Source organism: Castanea sativa, chromosome 11 (assembly GCF_040712315.1).
Source record: "Castanea sativa cultivar Marrone di Chiusa Pesio chromosome 11, ASM4071231v1".
Lineage (NCBI taxonomy): Eukaryota > Viridiplantae > Streptophyta > Magnoliopsida > Fagales > Fagaceae > Castanea > Castanea sativa.
In genome coordinates this window covers 64,773,559-64,786,718 of record NC_134023.1, presented here as the reverse complement: position 1 = coordinate 64,786,718, position 13,160 = coordinate 64,773,559, and the positions used below count along the sequence as shown (strand labels likewise).

At 33.9% G+C, this 13,160-nt stretch overlaps 1 pseudogene; it reads right to left on the bottom strand.

Annotated features, from left to right (window-relative positions):
* Nucleotides 1–851: 851 nt before the first annotated feature.
* On the bottom strand, nucleotides 852–2,225 carry LOC142615577 (putative F-box protein At1g65770; annotated as a pseudogene).
* Between the last annotated feature and the right edge of the window lie 10,935 nt (nucleotides 2,226–13,160).

Genomic DNA, 13,160 nt, shown 5'->3' with positions numbered 1-13,160 from the left:
TGACCTAGGCTCGCATTCAGTTTAGAAGAAACATAAAAATACTCTCTTCTTGCGGCCTAAAAAAAAAAAAAAACTACAATAATATCGCACAATATTTTGATAGAAAAAAAGAGCTCGTCATTTATGCATTTCACAAAAGAATGTATGTAACACGATATATTAAACAATAAGAACAAGAATATAGTAACTTTTAAAGTTTTGCATAGAACACTTTGTGTATGTATGCTGGAACAACCATGTTTGGTTATGAAGCTGAGGAAAGAAAAGAATTTTACTTGTAACAAACTTACTGGTGTAAGAGGACCTTGCTGGAGGCAGAACTTGGGTTGTTGAAGATGGAGAGAAGGGCTTCATTTTTTGTGTTCTCAATTTGAATTGCTCAAGGACAGTATTTATATACTGGCACTGCCATATACCGTCCAGTTGTCTTCTGTCTGGTAGGAGAAGGATTCCTAACTTTTTAAAGATGTGATATATACTAAGCCCAGCATCCCAATCATTTTTTTATTTGAATAATTAAAATGATAATTAATGCCTTTTGCATCAATAGACAGAATTCAAATTGACTAGCCCTGTTGTCCAACATATCAGTGCAATGAGAATAATTCATTAAACACGTGGAAAGAACCTATAGATTGTAGAAATTAACATGAAGAGTGCATTTCAATAAATAGAAAAATAACAGATTGATAAACTAAGGCATGCCCTTCACTGTAACATAACTATGCTCTTCACTGTAACATAACTATGCTCTTCACTGTAACATAACTTCTAAACTTCAAACTACAGAAACACAAACACATCTTACAACAAAAAGTTTTGCACACATTCACTAGTTTATTTGATACAATTCATATGTACCAAAGTGGGGCATAAAAGAAGGAAAGGGATTTACCAGAGTAATGGGACTTAATTTTGGCATCTTCCATGCTAAACACGCCCATGTCGGACCCTCCACCATTACGGGTACAATTAAAAACGCGTAAATCGTCATCTGTAAAATAGATACAATTAGGCTTGATTCCATTAAGGCTCGATGCAGTCAATGACAATGATGAATTGTCACCCACAAACAATGCTTGATCACCCAAGCTATCAACCTTCACCCATTTGTATTTGAATTTACTTCCCCCTTGATGACATCTTTCTAATTTTTGAACTATGAACCCAATTGTCACATAGGGGTTAGCTTCATTGTAGCGTTCTTCTTTAGATTCATCCATAGGGTCCTCATCTTCAACATCATCCTCATTCTCAACATCATCCTCAAAGTCCTCATTCTCAATATCATCCTCATCACTGGATTCATTTTGTCTAGAGTCGGCGTCGGAGTCAGAGTTGGAGTCGGAGTCAGAATCGTAGCTCCGTTCATAGAAATCATTATGCTCAGAATATATATATATGACCTCCTCGATAGCGTGTAACCAACAAAAGGCCTCCCAATGATTCAACAATATACTTTTGGACGTTCCATTTGAAACTCATAGTGATTCCTTCTAGAGGAGGGGCAATAGCTTTAGCCCTAGGCTTTTTGTTATCATCAATGCGACAAACAACAAGTGCACCATCATAATCTACGGCATAAAATTTACCCTTGTAGAATGCAATGTCAGCATACCGTCTTCTTCGAGAACTTTTTATATCCATCCAAGCTTTATTTCCTGGTCTAGTGAAGGCCAATTGCCGATATTCACCATAGATTACCATGATTACACAATCACAATCACATTCTTAAGTTGCTGGGTTCCAAGGACTCTTTGACAAAACAACCTTCTGAAGAAATAGTCTACAAATATCTTTAGGCTCGAGATCGGAATCATACTGCCAGCTAAGGTAGGTTGGGGAGGAAGACATAATAGGTGTTTAGACATCGGATGCAAGAGGTTGATCTATAAATTGCTTCCTATAGTGAGCAACCATCCAAAAGATGTTCCAAAGCATCTTCTTCCAGCAACCTCAGGAAGCTCAAAATTGTGAACATTAGCATTTCGTAAGTTGAAGAAGCCACGAGTCCTACTTTCTTCGTTATTGCTTTTTTCACTTTGTTCATTTTCCTCTGCAAGCATTAGCCAAGGACAACTAGGAGGTAATGGGAGTTTCCCCACTGAATTAAGGAGTGAGTGCCATGACTTGCACACAGCACTGGAGATGATGATATCATCAGAAAATAGTCGACACATTATTTGGAAGAAGACATCACCGGGAAGATCAGCCCACTTTGACATCTCAATAGATTGGTGATCTGGAATTCAGAAAAAGAAAAAAAGAAAAAAAAAGAAAGCTAAGAATGTCTACAACTGAAAGAGAAATACATTAATATAATTAAGATTACGATTAAGGTTTGCATCTTCAAATATAATTAAAAACCCATATCCAATTGAAAAAAATTATTAAGAAAAGTCATTACTTTAATGTTAGTTTCACTTCCCTTAATTATCAAATCAAGACACTTGTACATAACACTAGTAAAATGCAATATTTATGGGGAGAATTGCTATGTATTTAAGCTTTTCATCAAAGTCTGTTTCGCGAGAATTTAAACTACAACTGAAAGATTTGATTTGTGCAAGAAAGAAGCTTTGAATTGAGCCACACTCTACAGCTGAACTTTATCATCAAGTTTTTATTTTTACATAGTATTTTTTTTAGGGAAAGATTGAATTTTTGCATACACAATGTTCTGCAAAAAAACACAAGAACATTGCAAACATGGTTTCTGTGAAAAACCAAAAAGAATTCAAAAATAGGACAATAGTTGTGTGTCTATAGTTGTAGAACCGAAGTGACATGTTTGTTTTTAGAGAAATTAAAGTAACAAAAAAACAATAATACTGAAGAAAAATTAAAGAATTTAGACATAGTTAAGTGAGAAAAAGAAAAGAATTGAATTTAGACATACCGGTCGGCGTTGAAGAAACAGAGAAAGGCTTCCTTCGGTTGAAGAAATAGAGAGGCTTCCTTCGGTTCTTCAATAATTTTTTTTTTTTTTTTTTGAACACCGGTTCTTCAATAGTTGTTTTGTGAGACCTGCTTGCAACTGTACTTATAGGTCGTTTATGCATGCAAAATTTGGTAAATAGTACAAATTTCGGAAAATTTTCAGTGAATGGTATGTGGTTGAAAGTATTTAGTAAATTGGACTGTTTTTTGAAAATCGAGTTTGTGAAACTCGAGTTCCACCCCAAAATCAAGTTTCTCAATCTTGATTTAGACTTCTTGTGAATTTAAAAAAAAAAAAAAAACCAAATGGAACTTGAGGGAAGCAAGCACGAGCTCCGTTGTTTTTTTAAAGTGGAACTTGAGTTTAGTAAACTCGAGTTCCTCTTTTTTTCTTTTTTCTTTTTTCTTTTTTAATTCACGTTGGGTCTAAATCGAGATTGAGAAACTCGATTTTGGGTTGGAACTTGAGTTTCACAAACTTGATTTTCAAAAAACAGTCAAACTTACTAAATATTTTCAACCGCATACCCTTCACTAAAAATTTTCCGAAATTCGTACTATGTACCAAATTTTGCCCATTTATGCAAGTTCTACTAGTATTAGGATAAACTTTTTTAAAATAATATTTTTTTATACGTTTTTTATAATAATAATAATAATTCCTAATTTGGTTAGAATTTCCCATATTTCGTCCAGTAATTCCCAAAAAACAGCTCTCTTCTTCAGCTGGAACACTGCACCTGAGGTCAAGCATGAGATTCAAGCACTACTTGGTGCACAAGTAATGAATGACTGTGAGAAATATTTGGGGTTACCGATGGTAGGGGGACAATCCAAGGTGACTACCTTAAGGGGTTGCTAGAGCGTATAACGAATAAGGTGATGGGTGGAAGGAGAAACATATTTCAAAATCTGGAAAAGAGATACTGATCAATACTGTGGCACAGGCTATTCCGACTTATTCTATGAGTCTTTTCAAAATTCCTAGGGCAATCTGTAATAGTATAAATTCTGTCTTGGCTAAATATTGGTGGAGAAAAACTCGGAATGAGAAAAAAATTCATTGAATTAATTAAAATAGACTTTGTTCCCCTAAGAATAAAGGTGGTATTGGGTTCCGGGGCATTCATGCTTTCAAGTTAGCCATGCTTGCCAAACAAGCTTGAAGTCTTGTTTAGGGTTCCCATTCCCCCTTTGATAGGGTGTACAAAGCTCGATACTTTCCCTCTTGTTCTTTTATGGAAGCAGACTTAGGTAGCAATCCCTCCTTTGTCTGGCGCAGCCTCCTTCAAGCAAGAGATCTCATCTCTGCGGGTCCTGCCTGGAAGATTGGAGATGGTTAAACTCTAGGAATAGACAGTCACAAATGGCTCCCACGGCCTCCTAGCTTCAAGCCTGGTGCTGACCGATCCTTAAAAGTGTGTCATTTGTTTGATGCTGATACCAGACAATGGAATAGACCTTTGATTCATTCAATGTTCCATGCTTCCACAAGAGATGATATATTGCGGATTGAGCTTGGGGATGCAAGGACACGTGATAAGCTTCATTGGATAGAGACAAAGAGTCGAACCTTCTCAGTGAAATCCGCCTACCATGTTGCTCTTCGCCTTTCCAACTCAACCACGGGTGAGCATTCTCTTGCTAACCAGGATAAGGGTTTGTGGAACAAGGTTTGGTCTCTTCATACTCCACCGAAAGTTCGAAACTTCATTTGGCGGGCATGCTCTGACATCCTCCCCACCAGAGTCAATCTTCGTCGGAGGAAAATACAGGTCGATCCGAAATGTACCATTTGTGGGCTACAGGATGAGACAACTAGCCATGTCCTTTGGGAGTGTCCGTTTGCTAGATGTACGTGGTCCCTTGTCCGAGGCAAAATCCAGAAGTCCAATTCAGTTGCTTCATGTTTTCACCAGCTGACCAGGCAGATGATTGGTAGACTCCCAAAGAAGGAACTGGAAGCGTGGGCCATGATTTCCTGGTCTTTGTGGAATGCTCGTAATAAGTTTCATTTTGATCAAGTCCGGACTCATCCAGCTGGGATTCATCGTGGAGCGATGGTTTTCCTTGAGGAATATCAGAGGTGTATGGCAGCTCTCCAACGTGCTTAGAAATGTTTGGTCCCATGGCTTGTTTTTTCCCTTTTATTTTATTTTTTTGTGTTTTGTTTTTTCTTTTTCTTGAGCCCAGTAGCTATCATTGCCTCTGAGAAGGCTAGTTGCTTCTGACACTCCTTTCTGAGTAGTTTGTACTAGCTTATTTTATTTAATATAATTTTATCGCCTTTGGTCAAAAAAAAAAAAAATTTATCAGCCCAGGTTTTGGGCCTATATTACTGTTAGGGTGAGTTTGGTTGGGCTTTTTGAAAAAGTGCCTAATGAAAAAGTTGAGTTTTTAAAAAGTGCATAATGAAAAAGTGATTTTTCAAAAAGCTGAGTGTTTGGTAAAAGCTGTTAAAAAGTGCTTTTTAAAAAAGCTGAGTGTTTGGCTAGCATTTATAAAAGTTGCAGTTTAAGAGATAAATTACCAAAAAGGACAATGTATATATAAGGGAGTTTATTTCATACTTAAATCAACTACTTCATATACTTAAATCAATTCTTCTCTTTCTAAAAAAATTATTTTTTTTCTCATCAATATTAGCTAATAATAACCTATCACTTAAGATTTATTGTGAAAGTATTGTGAAAATATTGTGATAAAAATTGATACTGATTTTAATTTGAACATACTATTAAAAAAAATTTCTATAAAAATTATTTTTTTTCTCACCAATATTAGCTAATAATAACCTACCACTTAAGATTTATTGTGAAAGTATTGTGAAAATATTGTGATAAAAATTGATACTGATTTTAATTTGAACATACTATTAAAAAAAATTTTCTATAAAAATTATTTTTTTCTCACCAATATTAGCTAATAATAACCTACCACTTAAGATTTATTGTGAAAGTATTGTGAAAATATTGTAATAAAAATTGATACTGATTTTAATTTGAACATACTATTAAAAAAAAATTTCTATAAAAATTATTTTTTTCTCACCAATATTAGCTAATAATAACCTACCACTTAAGATTTATTGTGAAAGTATTGTGAAAATATTGTGATAAAAATTAATACTGATTAAAATTTGAACGTTCTATTAAAATTATTTTTTTCTCTTTCTATAAAAATTATTTTTTTCTCACCAATATTATTTAATAATAACTTACCACTTAAGATTTATTGTGAAAATATTGTGATAAAAATTAATACTGATTAAAATTTGAACGTACTATTAAAATTATTTTTTTTTCTTTCTATAAAAATTATTTTTTTCTCACCAATATTTACTAATAATAATTTACCACTTAAAATCTATTGTAAAAATATTGTAATAACATTCTTTTTTTTTTTTTTTTCCACTCTTTTTTTCTCCTCCACCCACGTATAACTCCTTTCCTTTATTTCCTTCTTTCCTCACTTTTCCCAGCCACTTCTCCCATTCTCTAGAGCATTCCACAGAGCTCTCCAACTTCCTCTTGTGTTTTTTTTTTTTCTTCTTCTTCTTCTGCAAGAACTCATCCGTCCACAGAGGTACTCCCATATCTTTTTTCATCTTTTTTCTTTATTTCTTTATTTCGTATTTCCTTCTTTATTCTTTTTTTTTCACACTCCATAGAAGATGATGATGATGAAGATGAAGATGATTGAAACATAAGGATTTTGGGATTTTGGGTTTGATTTTGAGTTGATTTTTTTTGAGTTGATTTTGGGTTTGATTTTGGATTTTGAGTTGATTTTTTTTTTTTTTTTTTGTGGATTTTGGGTTTGATTTTGAGTTGGGTTTGGGATGGGTTTTCTAATGGGATTTGAGTTGATTTTAAGTGATTTTGTGTTGATCAGATTAGAGAAATAAATTTAAAAAAAAAAAAAAAAACTGAGGAAGAGGCAGAGGCGTGAGTGAACTTGATGAGAGGTGTTGAAGAAGACGAAGAAAGGAGAATTTGGTAATTGTCCAAGATTGTTCAACGGATACCTTAGAACGCGCACTGGCTTTTGGCAAAATGGACCGGAGGAGCTCCATAAGGGATTGCGCGTTTTATGCCTTAACTGAAAACGCAACTTTTGAAAAAAGTTGCGTTTTGGGCTGAACCAAACACACATAAAGGTCTGACTTTTTGAAAAAGTGGCGTTTTGGGCTCAAAACGTTGAACCAAACGGGCACTTATTAGTTACTGTAACGATTCTCTTCTCATATGTAAGTTTTAATTAGTATAATTGGTAAAATTTTTTATAATTGCATAAAAGATTTGAGGTATAATCTTCGTCTATACTAAAAATTGTTGGTATCTTGGTTTGATAATAAATAACTGTCATCAGCAGGAGATGCTATAGGTTGAGATTCTCTAAAAAAAAAAAAAAAATTCTCTTTTTATATTCATGTTAAACCCACAATATAATAAATGAACCATACTATGAATATGAGAGAAGTGAGCACTATTTTTGTGAAAATTTTTTATTGAAAATTGAAAAAAGCTATTAAAAAAGTTAGTCATTTTTTATGTTTGCAAAAAGTTAGTCATTTTTTATTGAAACCTATACTTTTGGTTGCTTTGTGAAGCATAATAGTGATATTTAGAGTTTGGAGTTTAATATTTTAATTTTAAAACTATGAGCTTTAAAGTGAATTTTTTAAATATTTTTCATTATATTTTGAAAAATTATATATATTATTATATTAAAGTGGAAGTATAATCAAAATCAAAATACTATCTAAATCTGTTTGTAATTATTGTCTAATTTTACCTCATATTACACACACACACACACATATATATATATATATATGATCACATCACTCACTTAGTAAAGACCATCTCATCATCCAATGACTTCTTATTTATAGATACACTTGCACTAGTTCAAAATCAAATGTGCATGCGAGTAGGATGAACAAAAAGAGCCCATCCCACATCTATGTAGCTTGGTTTGGATGGGTACGGGTGTGTGTGGTAGAACTTCATGAGGATCTTCATTATCTTCAATGGTAACAAGGAAATTCTAGTTCTTTGTAACTAAGACCATAATTTAATCGACAAGCAATAAAAATCTCTTTTCTTGCTTTGAGGGTTGAAACTCAAGATTCTTTGCAAATAAAACCATAATTTCTATATATTGAGAGCGGGAGAAAAATTGCTAAAGTCTAGTAATAAACTTGGTTGTAGCCTAAGGTCAATTTTACTCAATATCTTTTTATTAGATATTAGTTTTGACAAATTCATGGTTGGACTACATTTTCTTCTTACATCCTTTATGTTTGCAAAATTTCCATAAGATCAAAAATTAATTGTTATATCATCAATCAAATGTTTAAATTTCAAGTTTTTGTAGTATTAAATTATGCATAAAAAAAAATAAATTTATAGATCAAATGGTATATAAAATCTAATTAGCACAAAATTTTACATGCGTGTGAAAAAAATTTTAAAAAAAAAATTTAATTGTAAAATTTTCAAAATATGTAACAAAGTTAATTTTTTAATAGGAGTTGTAGCCTAATACCACAACCAAGTTTGCAATCAAACTTTGTCTAAGAGAAATTGCTTTATTTTTTGAAGTACCCGGCACTATTTTTATTAGGTATGATTGCTTTTAAAATATTTCAATTATTCCATCAAACTAATTCGATTACTTTTATTGTTTTTATTTAAGAAAACATAAGAATGAATTATTCTATGCAATATTTCCTACACCAGGTCCTATTAGGTAGCAAGCCTTAACAGAATTCATCATTAACGGATTTAAGAGAGAGTTTCACACACATTTACACTTAGATTAGGTTATAGTAGAATTTCAATTTTGTATTTATATATATATGTAAAAGAATATCTTCCTTAAAAAAAAGTTGTTTAAGAATGTAAAAGTTTTCTTGATAATCTCCCTTGGTAAATCATAGGAAATCCTATCTCAACTCCATTGACCTCCCTGGAAAATCTCCTCAATTGTTAACTTGTATTCCTCAACCCGTAGGGGGTCCTGCCATCAACTCCCTCAAAGAGACACCCTTCACCCATTTATCTTCCCAAAATTTTAATTTGGAATCCCTTCCCACACTCCAACATATACTCCCTCCACAAAGGTAGGGAATCCTTTCTTCACTGCTATCCAGCAAGGGAAACAAGGAAGTTTGTTTGGATCTTTTGCTTTTTGCCGAGATTGAGAGCAATACTTCCTTAGCATTACCTTTGCCCATAAGAACTCTTTCTCCTGGTAGTCTCCAATTCAGTTTAGCCAATAAAGCTATATTCTTTGTTTGTGCTGCCTGTATGCCCAAGCCCCCTTCCTCTTTAGATTTAACTACTTTGTTCCAACCAACAAGATGCAACCTTCTTTTTTCTGTTGTTGAGCCCCATAAGAAGTCCCTATTAATTCTGTCAAGCTTATCACACAAGTGTGCAGGTAGAGCCGCCCCTTGCATAATATAGCTAGGAAGGGCATTCATAACTAACTTGACCAGCACAGTCCTTGCGAAAGACAAAAAATTTGGGAGACCATTTGTATACCATTTTATAGTTGCAGAGTTTAGTACATTACTTGGTTTTACTTCCCCATATCTATTGGTATTACCACAAGGTATTACCATATATTAGGTATTAGTACAAGGTATTTGTACATATATTCTAATGGTATTACATGTATTAGGTATTGGTACATATTAAGTACCATTAGCATATACTTTGGTGATATTACCATGTATCTGGCATGTACATATATTCTGATGGTATTACGGGGTATTGGTACATATTATCATTAGCATATACTTTGATATATTACCATGTATCCTGAATCACCATACTTATCTACATATATGATTAGAAGAATTGTGTATTTGTGATTGTGGATTTTTTTTTTCCTTAAAATGCTCTATTTTCTTAGTTCTTTAGTGAATGATACATAAGATGATTTCTCCCTTGGTGTACAAAACCATTTGTTACCCAACCATAAAGTTTGGCTAACATGTTTTGAGAAACTTTGATATTATGTGAGCGTTTGGATTCAGCGTTTTGACGTCTGCGTTTCTCCTTCAGAAAGCCTCTTTTTTTTTTTTTTTTTCCTGCAGCAGCATGCTTTTCAGGGGACAACGGCTACTGTTTATAAACAGTAGCCGTATATTTTTTACTTCTCAGCCATTTTCTGCCGTGAACAGTGCATTTGTGCACTGTTCACGGACCCACAAATTTTATTTTCAGTTATTTTTTATTAAAAATGGGACCCACCATACTATTCACATATTTAAAAATTATTTTACTACAGTGTTTTCAGTTTTCAGTTTTTAGCAATAAGTTCTATCCAAACGGACCTTATATTTAGTTTTAGTTTAAGGATTGGAGATTGGAAGGCTCATTACTTGATGGTCACATTACTTCTCTGTTTGTTGATAAAGCCGTACTTCAAGATTTATGATAAAACAATCTAGCAAGGGCTTCCATTTAGTTTACGCTACACAATTCCCTCTCCTCCTCAATTACCCCCCCACACCAAAAAAAAAACCCAAACTCCCACTTCTCTGTCTCTCTCTCCTGTCTGCGTGTGTCTGTATCTATGTGGGAGATACACAGATAGAAATTGATAATGCATACAAGTAACTTTCAATCAAAGCCATAAGGAATAGACAATATATAACCATGCTCCCTCCACAATGTGCTCTAAATTTCCATATGCTGTAAACCCTTCATTTTCACAATGGAATTGATTGGCTAATCATATATCAATGAAGGAACAAAGCAATCATATGAAATTTTGCCATTTAAAAAAAAAAAAAAATCAGAGTTATCACCATTCACCACAACCGCTAGCGTGAGTTCAGTTCCATTATACAATGCACCCTAAGAGTTCTCACAATCATTTGCATCAATGCCTGCCATTTTTGCCAATCTCCCAATGCCCAATTATAATGAAATACAAATGGGTTATTTGAATTTCCATGCAATGTCCACAAATTTATTTAAAAAAATGCAAGCCCATGATCACATAAACTTGTATTGCTAACAAAATTCTAGTTAGCAATGCGCAAACCATCAATTATTGCACAAAACAGCAGCTAACACTTCCATTATGACTGCAAGGATCACCTCCTCTACAATACATGTCACGCCACTGCTATCTTCAGACTCAACAAACACCACAAGAACCAGCTATGCATAATGCAATTGCAATCAAGTAATTTGTGACAACCACGTATGCCTTAATTTAGATTTTAACAAATGGGTTATTTGCTCTTAAATTCTTTTCTTTCTATTAAATCTAATAAATTAGAGCATTAACTCTCCTCAGCCTCCATTCTCTCTATCTTGCCCTTACAAATACTTCCCTCCGCCAATTTATCTCTGTCACCTACGCCATTCCTCCACCAACAAATAACTCTCTCACACCCTGTAGAATATATATTTTTTCAAAACTGTTATATAACCAATTATGAGTTTGCATCTGACTTGCTTGGTGAGCCTTGGTGAGGGAAGTAAAACCTTCTTAAGAATAACTAGCACTTACCTATTTCACCTAGGCCAAGGCTACCATTTCTCTGCTGCTTAGTACAAATGACAGCTCATTTTTTTTTTTCTGGTATAAAGTTCACACTCTCTGTTGTTCCCTAATGCAGGTAGGATTGGATTAATTGGATTACATAGACTGTAGTTGAATTGGATTATAGTCATCCAATCTTTGTGTTTTATGTTTAATATAAACTAAGGATAAACCCTGATCCTACTTTAGCTATTTTAAAAAAAAAAAACCAAATCCTAAGATAATGTCTTATCTCAATATAAGTTTGGGTAAACTTTGATGAGGAAATTTTTTTTTTTTTTTTTTTTTTAAGATTCTTATGAAAATGTTGCAATAAACATAATGGTCTCAAACATTACCCAAACTAACAACCTCCAAAACTGCATCAAGTTTGTTACAGATTTTTCTTAATTTGATGTTACACTTTGCAGTCTGTCATGTTACAACTGTTCAATGAATACACAGCCTAAACAATGAATTTTCAGCCTAAACAAGAAGGGGTGAACAAAGAAAGATAATAAGTAGGTAGGCTCAATACTGTACTCTTCAATAATGCTACCTTGCCCCTTTTGACAGATACAATTTTTTCCAACCCAATAATTCTGTGTTCCTTCTTCTCTATATAATAGGATTCTAAGCTGACTTAGCTTTGATGGAAGCCCCCACAGGCAAACAATGGTAGGTCATCAGAAAACACCCTATGATATATAGCACAGCAGAAATCTGCAATCTCTCACTTATTCTAATCTTCACCAACACAACCATCTCGTTCTTACTTAAACTGTAACTCAAGGCCTGTCTCAACACCAACACCGAAGTTGCTCGGGATTAGCATCACATAATAAGATTGGAACAGCTCTCCCTCGTCGTCTCCGCCGGCGCTTTTGACTTCGACATCTCCGCCATTGTCTTGTTCTTCTTCTTCTTCTTAGCACCAAGAGTCCCGCACCGGCTGCATTTCTTGGAGTCCTTGTTATGACACCGACGGTTGTGAGCCGCCATCTCCGAATCCGCACCGGTAACACGTCAGTGAAATGCCGCGGTGTGAAAGGCCACTGCGCTTCTTCTCCTTCGACCGCTTCGTTGGTGGCGCCATGAGCAACTGAGTGGGAAGAAGGAGAGCAGTGGGTTGAGTCAGGTCTAAATTTGAAATTTGAAACGATTAAATAATCGGGTGTTTCTCAATATATATATAATAATACTTGCAGGAACTCGGTTCCTTCCAGATGGTGACACGTGTCAGAAATTTATGGATCATTTGGTAACAAGGAATTAAGACCCTAATTTAATCAACAAGCAGATAAAAATTTGTTTTGCACTTTGAGAGGGTTAAAAACTCACTATTTTTTATTAGGTTTAATTGCTCTTAAGATACTTCAATTTTTTTTTATTTTTTTATTATCAAATTGATCCCATTACTTTTCTTGTGTGTAACACGTGTCAATTTTATTAGTATAACTTTAATGAGTGGATTATTGTTGCATTCATGTTTTTCTCCATTTTAAATGTTCTTACTTATCACTTATGTAATTTCTAAAAATTAAAACATAACATTTATAGTCGATTACGCTCCCCCTAAGTCACATTAGAGTAGTATTTTGATCTAATTTGGTCCATCTCGGTCCAATTAGTCCATTCGGTCCATATTGATCACTTTGGCTCATTTC